Below are 13,834 nucleotides of genomic sequence, written 5' to 3'. Positions count from 1 at the left end.
ACTGAGGTCTGAGCTCCATGGCCATGGTGCAGGGTAATTCCTGTCCTCTCAATAAAATTCTATAGCTGGCTTTATCACGCAGTATATGAAGTCATATGTGTTTTAGATACTCACTATTTTCAATGATGATCTGAACTCCCATAGAGTAGCAATAGATGCATATTTAAAATTTTTTGAGGTGAATTTCTCACATTTGAGTTATCAAGTATAATTCACACAATCCAAATTATTTGGACTTCCCTAAGTCAGAATATGCAGACCTATAATAAAGTCCTTTGTGAACTTAGATATAATCTATTGAGATGAACAATCTCTTTTTAATAAGATGTGTATAATTTACACAGGCTTACCTCTGTGTTGCTATTCTTCACAGGCATTACCATGTAGACATAATGGTTGGTTATTCAGGGTTGGTTATTCATCATGTGATGTTTTTTAAGGCCACAAATTCACTATTTTTCTTGCTTGTTAATAGAACCAGTTTTTGTTAGAATTAAAAAAATATTGATGGCATGCAGTGATTCCAACTTCAAGCATATAAAATATAGACTATTTCATATAAAATGTAAAATAAAAGAGCTTATGTACTTTTATTTGAACTGCATGCTTGAGAGCAGGAAAAAATAAAAAAGTAAGATGATAAAATGCTAAACTAATTAATTTTATTATACTCTGACTTAGAAGAAGCAGCTATATAGACCATGTGATCTAAAGTAAACAGCAACCTGAGAAATTTATTGCCGTGTTTTAGGAAGAAAAGTCCCAATTTCCCAACAACAAATTGTTTTCTTCTAATCTAGGCTGTAGTTGTGATGGTCTAGCTAATGGTGTGGACATATTTTGCACCTCATGGTTATTACCTTGGGGTAGTCGATGAGTTTTCCTTGATCACTTTCTGTCTGTGTACTCTGGGCAAACTTGTTAGAACACAGTGATGAGTATGTTCCCTCATCTAGTTGTCCTTTCAGCAGGCTGCCTGCTCCAACTTCTAGATAGGTGAATGCTACTAAGGCATTTCACATATAACTGTGTCCCCTCCCCACTTAGCCCCCATAACTCCTGCCATTGTCATTGCTCACTTCCTTCTACAAAGTCACTCGACTCTATCATATATCCTGTGTCTAGGTTTAGAAGGGGGATCTGAGAATTTCTCCCCACAGTCAGTGGACTCGAGAGTGCCGATGCCAATCTCCCATTTTTATGGAAAAATAAAGACAACGAAAGTGTCTTTGCCTTCCTTCTGTCCTTCTTTTGGTGGTATTGGGGTTGGAACTCAGACTCTTGCACTTGCGATGTCCATGCCACCAGCTCTTTTTGGTTTAGGTTATTAAATAGGTCTCATGTTTTTGCCTGGGACCAGCCTGAACCACAATTCTCCTACCTAAGATCTCCCTCATAGCTGGGGCCACAGGCGTGCCACCACGACTGACTTAGTGACTGAAGTAGGGTCTCACTAACTTTTTCCTGTACTGGCCTTAAATCACAATCTTCCCCATCTCTGCCTCCCATACAGCTGGGATTATGGGCATTAGACACTGCACTTAGCCTCTTAAATTTTCTTTTAAAGGACTGGTCTGTAATTAGCAGTCTTGGTTATTTTTCCAGGATTTTGACAAGAGCCTTACCCTTTTTTGTTTCTCAGTTTAATGATGTATCAAATGGGATAATGAATTCCTGTCTTGTATACCTTTCAGGATTGTCAGAAGATGAAATTAATGAAGTTATATGGAAATGCTTTAGAAAATTGTGGTGTGTGGTCTGTATGAGAGTCTGTCCTTGCTCTCTTGCTCCCTCTTTTTCTCTTTCTACACACACAGACATTAAGAATTTTATTAATAGATGTACCATTTTACGTTGTAATGAAATTTGTAACAGCTTAAGTATGATTGCCACTGGAATATTTTTAGTTGCTAATAGCATTTTCCCAAAGACAATAATTTAATGTTCATTGGGCTTATTTAATTGCACACATTAATGGAGTTCAGTGCAATTTTTCAATTCATGTATACAGTGCATCCTCAGCTTTCCCCGTTCACTCTCCAGCCCTCTAGAAATCACTATCAGAGATAACGTTTTGAACTGAGACTCAGAGGTAAATGTTCTTTCCATCTGTATGCCAAGCTGGAGCGCATTTCAGTGTGACACAGGATAATTATGAAGATGAAGAAATGCTCATTTCAAAATCACTTTGAGGAGTTGTGGTATTTTCTGTGCTTTTAAAAAATTAAAAAAATATGGTTGTAGCTATAAATTTTAAAGTTGGCAGGAATGCTGTTTCCATCAAGGAAGAAAAGTCAAGCCAATTTGAAGACAATTATGTAAGTATTTTTTAGTTCCAAAGATAGAATATTAAAGTCTTGGGTTTAAGAAAATAACATTTGTTTCATGATAATTTTACAGAGTTACCAAAAGAGAGGGTTCACCTCTCAGATTTGGAAGATGGCAATGGATATAGTATTTTACATATTATTTTTTTGAACTGGGATGACTTTTTATTCTAATTTTTTTGTACAGAAAACTGCTAAAATTAGATTAATAGAATGTTTAGTTTCAGGGTAGTTTCAAGAATTTCACCCTGAAATTCTTTCTACCATAGAATTTATCCTGCCATGTTGAATATGTGGACCTTCTTTTTCCATTTCCTAGTTATTTGTTAAACATGGACCGTAAAATATGTACCATGTGTAATATGTCTAAGTAAGCTCTGCTGTGGGCTTGTTTTGGAATTTCCTGACTTCTAAAAGTTTGCTATTTCAACTATAATATAATTTCTGAATCTAAAAGTTCAATATTTCAGATGAAAGCATCAACTTTACTCATGACTTAAGGGATTTAATTTGTCATTCTTCTCTGGTAAAACTAACTCCCTCCTAAATTACATTTCCTTACGTAATATACCTAGTTTTTGCTATTCAAAAAACAATAACTTGCCTGCTGTTCCTTAATTTACTTCATCTCATTCTCAGTAATCTTGCTGTTTTATCAGGACAAACTTATTAGCTGAAAGCCTTAGGAAGTGAAATTTCACATTCTTGTGTTCTTCTTCATTTATTCCATGACACGATTTACCCTCCTGAGTTACTAAGATTTATGCAGGCCAGTGGTTTAAGAGAAAAAGGGGCTCTGCTGTTAAAGTAATACCTCTACAGCAGCAAACCAAGGTCACTTTGTTTTTCAGTCTGCTGAGTAGATCTCAACACCTGTTTTCTCACAGTTTGAAATGATACAGTGCGCATATTTCGGTTCTTGTTATATGAGCACCATGAAAATTCTATGGGTTGTAACATTCATTATATCTCTTTCCTGATCCTCTGGAATGTCTCTGTTGCCATTTTAAGAAATGCAGTGTATTTGAACCATGTCACCAGATCCAGAGCAAGCATGGCCTTTTCCTTTACATTCTTCTTTTATATTTCCCTAACACAAAATAATTTTCTATTGTAATGGTGTTTCTATTTCCTATTCTTACACAAGAGTGTTCTCTCTCTTATGGAATCAAAATATAGGTATCAGAGTATTAATGAGCACCTTCTTTTGACTGGTGGCAAGTTTAGGAATTAAATGTTTGGGTGTGTTAGAAATATCTTTAAGATATTGGGGTGTCACAAGGGAGAGAGAAGACACACTTAGAATTCAATAGGCCAGGCAAAATTTATTTCTACAGAAAGGTGCACTACAGAAAAAAAGTAAGTATCCCCAGCAGAGAGTCTGCTGGAGTTCTATCTCTAATACCATGATGCCCCTACCCTGAATTGAGCAGGTTTGGGGTTCAAGTCTGTGCAGTTGGCTAATTGGAAAGAGGACATTGGGAGGGAGATTTGAAGACAAAGAAGTTTCAAAGCTCAGGGATGCAGTAACTGTTTTAGGTTATTAGCTCCGGAACCAGGGCATCTAGTGGAATTTTGTCCGGCTGAGGATAACAACCCTTTGTTCTTAACAGAAACTTTTATCACGTTAAGCAGAGTCCATGAAGCAAGCATATGGGAAGCGAGTTAGTGAGACTAACATTTGTAACAGTGGTGGTTGCTGATTAAATCCTTTGACAGAAAAGACCCAATCTAAGCTGATCCTCACAATTCCCCTTTTTCTTTCTTTCTGTTGTTATTTTTTTACAGTTCTTTTCTTTAAACTTAGCTAGTATGAATTGACTTTTAGTCAAACCTAGCCATCTAGTTGTCCCCATCCTTATCAGACTGCACATTTTAAGAGGGCTTCATTAGATCATTTTGTCCTTGAGTCTGATCACCTATATTTTATGATTATTGCTCATTATTTTGGTGAGACCCCTTTTTATTTATTTTGGAAAAGTCTGTTGTGCCTCAGCATCTCTGTGCAAAGCTGGTTTTATGTCCTTTTAAATGTTTTGCTTGTAAGTATGTCTTTTTGTCTCCTTTATCTAAAACAAAGTTACTTTTGTTATTTGTCCCTTTACATTTACATCCCTAGGGACATTTTTGTTATTTTATTTTTTCTTACATTTGTTCCCTTATATTCTCCCCCCTCCAGAGGTAGCCCTGATTTCTGTCAGGAAAAGGGGCATTGACTCGAGGGGTCCCCAGACAGTCAGTCAGAATCTCTTCTGAGATGTCGAAGGGGGTCTGTCAAGGGGTCCATGGTACCAGGAGGAGGTCTCTGGGTATATTTGGCTTTGTCTCCCTCACCATCTGGAGCTTGATCGTCTCCAACCTTGAAAAAACAAACTTGACAAGCAGATTAAGAGGTCAGGGGTTGAGTAGTGGGAGGAACCAGCTTAGTGATGGTAGTCAAGATTAATTTTTTTTCTTATATTTGTAGGAGGAGGTGTTGACTATAGTACATTTTTTTAAATGTCTGAACCTGTGGTTTTTTTTTTTCTTGTACTGAGTAGAACTACCATGGCAACAGTACATTGTCAGTATATATGTCCAGGAAAAACCTATTGTTTAAAAAAAAGTTAAAAACAGCATCTTTAAGTATCAAAGGACATGTCTAGAGCCAGTAAAAATAGTCACTTTGTCTCTACTTAAGTAGAAGACCCTGGCTAAAAATATGAGTTTGTGTCTGGAAGGGCTTTAATGCCAGATAGCTACACATGCATCAGAAAGGGGAATCCTCTCAGCTTTGGTTATTTTTAAGAGATCTGGCACAAGTGGCTCCATTTGAACTTTGGTGGCATTCCTCCCCTTATCTCCAAACTGCTTGTCTCTAAGCAGTCTTCTCTGAAGATCTTTCTCCATCCAAGCACTAACCAAGCCCAACCCTGCTTAGCTTCCGAGATCAGACAAGACTGGGTTATAAGGCTGTAGACTAAAGATCTTTCTTGATTGGTCATTTTTGTCCTTCATTGTGAGGATTTTTTTTTTTCCTCTGGATTTTGTTGTTTTTGGTTCCACACTGGGGTTGGGAAGGGAGTAACAATCAAGCAGATCAGGTGAGAGTCAGTGCCAACTAAAACCTTTTGGCCAAGTTTAAGCAACAAAGAGGCTTAGAAGGAGTGGTTCTATCATTCTGAGTGAGGTTAGCCTGGCCCAAAAGACCAAAAACCATATGTTCTCCCTCATATGGGGACATTAGATCTAAAGAAGACTGTCCAGGATTTTCACATTGCCCAGATGGGGATTGGACTTTGAGCACATGATAAAAGCGAGAGCACACAAGGGAGGGGTGAGGATAGGTAAGACACCTAAAAAACTGGATAGCATTTGTTGCCCTCAACGCAGAGAAACTAAAGCAGATACTTTAAAGCAACTGAGGCCAATAGGAGAAGGGGACCAGGAACTAGAGAAAAGGTTAGTTCAAGAAGAATTAACTTAGAAAGTAACACATATGCACAGGAAATCAATGCAAGTCAACTCCCTGTATAGCTATCCTTATCTCAACTAGCAAAAACCCTTGGTCTTTCCCATTATTGCTTATACTCTCTCTTCAACAAAATTAGAGATAAGGGCAAAATACTTTCTGCTGGGTAGCGAGAGGGTAAAGGGGGTAAGAGACGGGGTGGGGGAAGGGGGGAGAAATGACCCAAACATTGTATGTACATATGAATAAAATAAAAATTAAAAAAAAAGAAAGAGTGGTTCTTAGGCAGTGGGCTTCTACACAAGGACAATACAAAACACAATCAAACAAAAGCAGACATTCAAAATAAGTACATGTTAGAGTCATTTTCCATGGACTTGATTGTAAATGCCCCAGGAGGATCAGAACCATAATGACAAAACCTTAAAAGAGCTGTGGTTAAAATTCTGATGGAGAATTTAGCAACTAACAGAACAGTGTATCAGTACCATTAACTTCTTGTTACAGTGTTTATCTTAACTTTGTATTTTGGAAGGCTTGATATATTTGGAAAACACAAATGTATACAGGAGCCAGCAATAGCACCACAGCTCTATAGAGGTTATATATACATATATATATATATATATATATATATATATATATATATATATATATATATATATACTTATTAGTTCAATTGTTACTCTTGGAGTAAAACTTTAGATTTCCCATCAGTTGGGTGGGGGGGAACAGTATCAGTGACCCCCAAATAGCCTAGTCACAGACACATATAGGGTACTAACTTTATTAGAATCACCCAAGACAATAGTTATTTAACCATAATTACGAGGTCATCTAGAAGACTACATAAACCAACTCTTAAATAACTTTTATTTAGTTATGACTCAGGTTACCTCAGTATTCAAAACCCTGACAAAAATTAACAAAGAGAACAAGTAAATATTTATGGGGACTAATTGTAGAGTTAAGAAACCTAATGGCCAAGAATCATGGCTTAGATGTTGATAAGGGATCACATCCCAGATTGCTGATCTTAACAGATGGCTCATGACATACAGCAGAATCCTGCCAACCTGTAGTCAATGGAGCCACCTCCTAAAATAACAGGCTCAATCTGGCCATCCCAGGCCAAAAATACCCTCTGCTTGACTTGTGGAAGGAGTAGGGCTAACATCTCCACTTTGATGACTTTAATTAAAAAAAAACTAGAGGTCTCAAGACCTCCCGTGTATTAGTGTATTGCTTCTTTTTGAGTTTTATTTTTTCTTTATTCTTTCTGGAGGGTGTACTTTGGCTTTGTTTTTACTTTGCTTTACATAAGTAAATTTGTCCCAACCCTCATATCAGTGCAGTAGCACTCCCTATACTCAGCTGCCTATTGCCACTCTGTGTTTTAATAAACTCTTGCTATCTTGATAAATTTTTGGATCAATCTGTAACACCAAAAATCCCTGACATGTATAGAATGGTAAAGTACCAAGTTATTTCTTATATCATATTGTTAAATAAACTGTGTGCAACAGACAAAAGAAATCCCTGATAGTTAACTTAACAAAACAAAAACATTTTCCTTTTCTTAAAGACAGTTTTTTGGTAAATGTTATCAAGAACAGAACAATATTTTTAAGAAGCCTTGCTATGAGCTCAGAGAATTAAGTTTCAGTCTAACATCAGTACATTAAATTTGACCTTATAAAACCTTTAATGTAGCTCTTATATTTTAGTTAACTTAATCACTTACATGAGCATTTTTAAGTTCCATCTTTTTAGGACAACTTACTCTGTATCTTTTATAACAGTTTACTCTGTATCTCCTGAGGGAGCTTATCCATATCCATATCCTTATCCTTATCCTTATCCTTTTTATTTTAGGACAAACCCTTTTTTTTTGAAGACAAACCTTTTTTTATATATATAATCCTTTTTTATCTAAAAGTATTTTTCTTCAACCTATTACTTTTAAGACCATATCCCTAATCATTTATATTTTTTGTTACTTGTTGGAAATGATTCATAAAACCTTTTAACTTAGAGCCTTATATTTGCATGAAAAAAACAGAAAGAAAGCAACCTTAAAATTATTTTTTGTATAAAAACAATTTACAGAAAGCCCATTTGTTAATAGACCCATGTTAATAAGAGAGAATTAAATCTAAGATTTTGTTTATCACAGAATGAAACAGACCACAGTCATTTTTTTTTAACTAACTGAATGTTAGGATTCCTGTTGCAGTCTGCCACCTGACCCCTTCCTTTTCCTAGTCTGAACCCTATTGTTAACTCCTGAATGCCTGCATCTTAGTGAGACCTTATTGAAGCAAGTTTGAAAACTTTTTTTTTTAAGTAGCAGTAAGATAGAGCAGAAGTAACATTTTTTATATAACTCTATAATGGGGAACATCCTGAAGATGTTTACATATTTATACGCAAAAAGAAGGGCTTAAGCAGTCTATAAAGAGATGTCTAACACAAACACCCTGGGTTTTTCTTTTTTTGTTACCTTGGCTATTACATTAACCTTGTAACAGCAGTCTAAGAACCATGTTGAAGTTGTTTACATACACATATACACATAAAAGTTTTATAAATTAAGCATGCCAAAAAGAAATGCCAATTTAAGCACACATAAGATGAGCTAGAATTCCAGGAGCAAGTTAAATTTTGCCCAGTGCTCTTTTAGAGATATATACAAAATGACACATAAAAAAATTAAAGTGCACTTCCAGAAAAACCTTTTAAACCATACCCAGAGGGCTATTTGGTGGAGTGGTGGATGATGCATCTATTCTTTTGTGAGTCTCCTTCTTTGGAACTGAATTTTTGTTACCCCTCCCTTAATCTTGGCTGTGTGTTTCCCTGGGAAAAGGCTCAAACCTCCCCCATACTGGAGGTTTCTTGCATTTTACCCATATCCCCGAGAGAATATTCAACCCAAAGTGCTTCCTCTGCCTCAGAAGTCAGCACTTGCCTTGTGTCTGAGACAAGTCCCAGTCACACCCACACAGCTTCTGGGATGTGCAAACCACCAAAGTAGCATTGACTTTCCTACCTTGGTCCATGCACGGAGTTAACATTCTTGCTTAGGCCAGCCCCTTTTCCTGCATTGCCAATTGACTTTTGATTTGGAGTTCATTGTTGGCCACAGAGATAGTAGATTCCACCCCCCCAGCTCTGAGGCCACTGTAACAAGTTGGCAGGACACATCTTCCTTGAAGAGGGGGTCTCCATGGCTCTCTGGGCAATGTGAAAATCCTGGACAAGCCCCCATGTTGTTGGAAATATCTTTAAGATATTGGGGTGCCATAAGAGAGAGAAGACGCAACTCAGAAGTCAACAGGCAAAAGAAATCCCTGATAGTTATCTTAACAAAACAAAAACCTTTTCCTTTTTTAAAGACAGTTTTTTTTGTAAATGTTATCAAGAACAGAACAATATTTTTAAGAAGCCTTGCTATGAGCTCAGAGAATTAAGTATCAGTCTAACATCAGTACATTAAATTTGACCAAGGGGAGTCTGCTAGGGTTTCATCTCTAATGCATTGCTGCCCGTCCCCTGAATTGGGCAGGTTTGGGGTTCACAGTCTACATAGTTGGCTAGTTGGAAAGAGGACATTGGGAGGGGGCTTTGAAGACAAAGAAGTTTTGGAGCTCAGGGAAGCAATAACTGTTTTAGGTTGTCAGCTCCGGAACCAGGGCATCTAGTGGAATTTTGTCTGTCTGGCTGAGCATAACAACCCTTTGTTCTTAATAGAAACTTTTACCACATTAACCAGAGTCCATGAAGTGAGCATATGAGAAGCAAGTTAGTGAGACTAACATTTGTAACAGGTTACTGATTAAGTCCTTTGACAGAAAAGACTCAACCTAAGTTGATTCTCACAGTTGCTTCCTGGGATTGTTATGAGGTAGAACTATATAGGCTTGAGCAACTTGGAAGGACATCAATAATATCACCAATTCAAATAAGTTATAAATTCCAATGTTCTAAGCACTATTTAAAAATAAGTAGATTTCTATTCTGAAGTTTATTATTTCTTAAAATAATTGCCTTCTTAAAATGAATCCTTCTTTCATAGTTCCCTTAGTTCTGTAAGATTTTCTCACTTAATAAGGTGGCAACTTCACTAAAGATCCTATAGGGAAAGTTGACACCATTTCTTCCTCCTTTGCTTCAATCTCATTGGATGGAGCCAGACCTAAATGTGTAAATTGTACTCTTGGTAATCTCAGGAAGGGTTCATAAACTTTCCTGGGGTAATACAAGAGAAAATTCTAAGAGTTTCTTTACTCCATAGTAATGTTGCCCAATAGAACTTTTTGAAATAGTGGGAAGATTTCATACCATGCTGTTCAATATGTGTGGCTATAGAGCAGTTGAAATGTGGCTAGTGAAATGGAAGAAATGATTTTTCCATTTAAATCTATTGAATTAATTTAATTGTCACATCTGTCTACCAGCTACTGTGTTGGACAGCATAGCTGTACAGAATGGTGAATCCAGCTAATTACTCAGGGTCCTTCAATAGTGGACCCTACTTTACTGACAGCTTGGTGATGGACTACAGTGATGGCTACTGGGAGAGGAAAAGGAAAGAGATCTCTTAGCTACTACAAAATGAGTTGTAGGGCTCAGGGATTAATAGTCAGCTCTTCAGATGACCTATCACTGAAGGATGGGCCTTTTCCTCTGTCTGCTCTACTCTTTGATCTATATGCCCCTGGCATTTCTTTGTTTTTTATTGTTGTACTGGGGATACATTGTGACCTTTACAAAAGTTCTTACAAAGTATTGTTGCTGAATTCACTCCCTCCATTATTCTCCTGTATCCTTCTTCCCCGCATTGAAGTTTCTTTTAATTCCAAGTCTCCTATCCAAAAGAAACTCTGTGGTAGAGGTAGAGGTTGAGTCTGCATTTCTAATGGGTTCTCCATTTCATTGGCACATCTGAGCCCCTTGAGTTGATTTAGAGTCTGTACTTCTCCCTTTCTTCTTTCTCGTTTCTCTCTCACTTTTCAGCCCATTATAGTCTGGTTGCTACCACACCATTCTATTAAGACTGCTTTGTTTAGGACAAAACAGTTAATAGATAGACAATCCAGAGTCCTTCATTTGATACCATTGACCACTCCTTGTTGAAGAGATCTGTTCCTTTGCTTCAATAGTCCCCAATTCTTTCCTGTTTTTCCTTTTTCCACTTCAGACTTTCCTTCTCAGTCTTCTTTAGGACCTTCTCATCCTCTGCTCCATTTAAAAACTAAGTCAGTATTATTCCCTAGATCCCTTCTTGTCTCGCTCACTGCGTTATTCCTGACCAATCCCACTCACTACAATGCTTTAGTTACCAGCTTTATCTGATAATTCTGACTCTAGATTTCTATTCCAGAACTTTTTCCTGGACTATATACCATATTTATCTGCCTACTGGACTTCTCTGCTTGTGTGACCTAAAGAAGCCTTAACCCAATATTCCCAAATTGAAATTACCATCTGCTTTTATAATCTTCACCTCTTCCCTTGTTTCTGCTCTCTTGGATGGTAACTTCCATTTGTGCAAGAGAAATCTGATATCGTCCTATAGTCCTTGTTCCCTTCTTACCTGTATTTCTCTTCATCTTTATCTACTCCATTTGATTTTATCTCTGTAGTATTTTTGAATTTCTTTCTTTCTTTCTATCATCATTGCTATTACTAAAGTTAGTCCTCTCTTACTTGAGTTGCTATAACAGTCTCCCTTGTCTTATTCTTTTTCATTTCTTCTGGGATTCTCTGCTGCTTTTAGAATAAAGTCTATACATGATTTCTAAGATATAATCTATCTTTCTTACCTCTTCTGCCTGTTCTGTTGTCATTATTCCTCTTTACTCCACTCCTTTCAGTCAGTTTGGCCACTCAGGGTTCCCTAAATATACTTTACTTCAGCACATGCATGTGATACTCTTCTACAAATTATTTACAGTTCATTTGCAGACATTGATAGTCTGGTTATAAATAACTATGACATCAAAATATAATTTCATAACAAATTCTTAAGAAACTACCATAAAGCTTGTACTCAGTAAATTCAGTGGTGAGAGAGGCAGAAATGCCAAAATTAATGCAATGTATCATTGACCATCACAGAGCAGACATTGCTACAGGGAAGACAGAGACATGTCTGTAACAGAAGCCTGTTTATATGGTGCAGGCACAGAACAAGTGCTTTGTGCATTCAAGGAAAGGAGAGATAACTAGAGCTTTCTAAGAAGGCATAATCCAGAAATTGAATGTGATTAGACTTTGAAGGCTGAGAAGGACTCCAGCAATCTCAGGGAGGTAGTGTGGGCTGACTGCTTCCTGTCTTCCCTGTTTCAGAATCAATTTTGGAGAGATAAATTTTATAAAACAATGCTTTGATCATGCATTTGCTGGATCAGAAACATTGAATGGTACAGTGTAATACCCTACTTTTCTGTAATTGGCTCCAACATTTAGCTATTGTACCAGGAGGCTTTTATGGTCATTTACAAACCTGAGTTATATAATTCTGCCTAAATAATTTTACCTATCACAACTTCTCTATATGCCTCATTGCTTTGCCTTCTGGCTTTGTTAATATCTGGTCTCTTAGAATATAGTTGGTTGTCTTCTTGCATTAAAATTCATCTTCTAAGAATTCTATAAAAAAATCTCAGATCACATCAGCCTGGAATGATCTTTCTTATCTCTGAACATTCAGAGCAACTGCTATGTATAGGAATTGATAAATGGTCTCATGCCTCATTGGCACACTCTTTTGTTATTTGTATATTTTATTGTGTATGCACACAGGTAAGAATAGAAGGGAATATACCAAAGCAGTCTTGGGCAGAGTTAACATTGTGGCTTGTTTTTTTTTAATGTCTTCTGAAATATTTTCTTATTTTTAGAAAAATTTGAACTTCTTGTTATATACGTTTAGAATCATGATGTCTCAAGCATAAAACTAATTTGGTTTAGTGTTCTGGCAGAGCCTTGTACAGTGACTTGTGTATCACTGTACAATTACATAGTACACTTAAACTTTATTAATTGTATAGTGGTAAAATTAATAACAAATATACACACATAATAAGAAGATACAGGATAGTGGTAATTATATTTATCCCCACATAATATCCCATATTTGAAACAGAAGCACCTTTCTCCCTATTGTGTACTCATGTTTCTTTTAATAGAGCATATTCTTTATTTGTCATTTATGCTTTATGTTTATTTCTTTTCATCTGTACCAGTTACATTGTAAGCTTCTCCTTAAACACACTTATCTGCATTTCTGTCTTCTTCTAAGTTTGCATACAAAAATTTTTGACTACAGGTATGTTTTATAATATTTCTGAGATAACTGTTTAAATACCTCTATTCAAGAATAGATTCAAGGGCTCAAATGAACTTACAAGTCTACATGTTTTCTCATGAACACTTTCTGAAATAAGTACTTTGAAATACTTTTAGTTCAATTACTATAGCATACTGAAGAATTGTGATAAAGGGTATTTCCTAACTAAACAGTTTATTTTTTTATTATTGATGAAGCAACTTCAAGTACCTAAGTACATAATTAACAGCAATATGTTTGAAATTTTGGTGCCAGTTGCTGCAAAAAGGTCATTCTTTAGGTGCAAAGTAGTGGTCTTTTGGTATTTATTTTAACTATAATTTTGAGATTGGCTCATGTAGACTATTCCAAGTGGTAGATCCAAAATATATATTATTCCATAGGGAAACTCTTAGTGGAAATTCTCTTTATCTAGTGTCCTTAAGGTTCGGAGAGGGAGTCTCAGATGTAAAGTGAATTTAAAAGGGTTGGAAATGTAGCTAAGTGGAAGAGTGATTATCTAAGGTCCTGTATTTGATCCCAGCACTCCTCCCCACTCCAACAAAAAAGAACCTAAGAAATAGTCTAGTCCCCCAATCTGCTTCTCCTCCCCCTCCCAATCCACACTTTGTAGCTGAGATCCTGATTGCCTATGGTTAGGTACCTTTGCTTTATATCCAGCTTCTTTTCCCTTACATGATTTTATGGGAGCCTATACAT

The 13,834-nt window shown here is 36.5% G+C and overlaps 1 protein-coding gene across 13 annotated transcripts in view; it reads left to right on the top strand.

The window, feature by feature from the left end:
- Dnm3 (dynamin 3) overlaps nucleotides 1-13,834 on the top strand; it is a 556,846-nt gene that overhangs the window by 244,320 nt on the left and 298,692 nt on the right. The window lies entirely within an intron of this gene.

This window comes from Castor canadensis, chromosome 11 (assembly GCF_047511655.1).
Source record: "Castor canadensis chromosome 11, mCasCan1.hap1v2, whole genome shotgun sequence".
Classification (NCBI taxonomy): Eukaryota; Metazoa; Chordata; class Mammalia; order Rodentia; family Castoridae; genus Castor; species Castor canadensis.
Note: the sequence above shows the minus strand (reverse complement) of the source record. Positions and strands in the feature narration are given on the sequence as shown.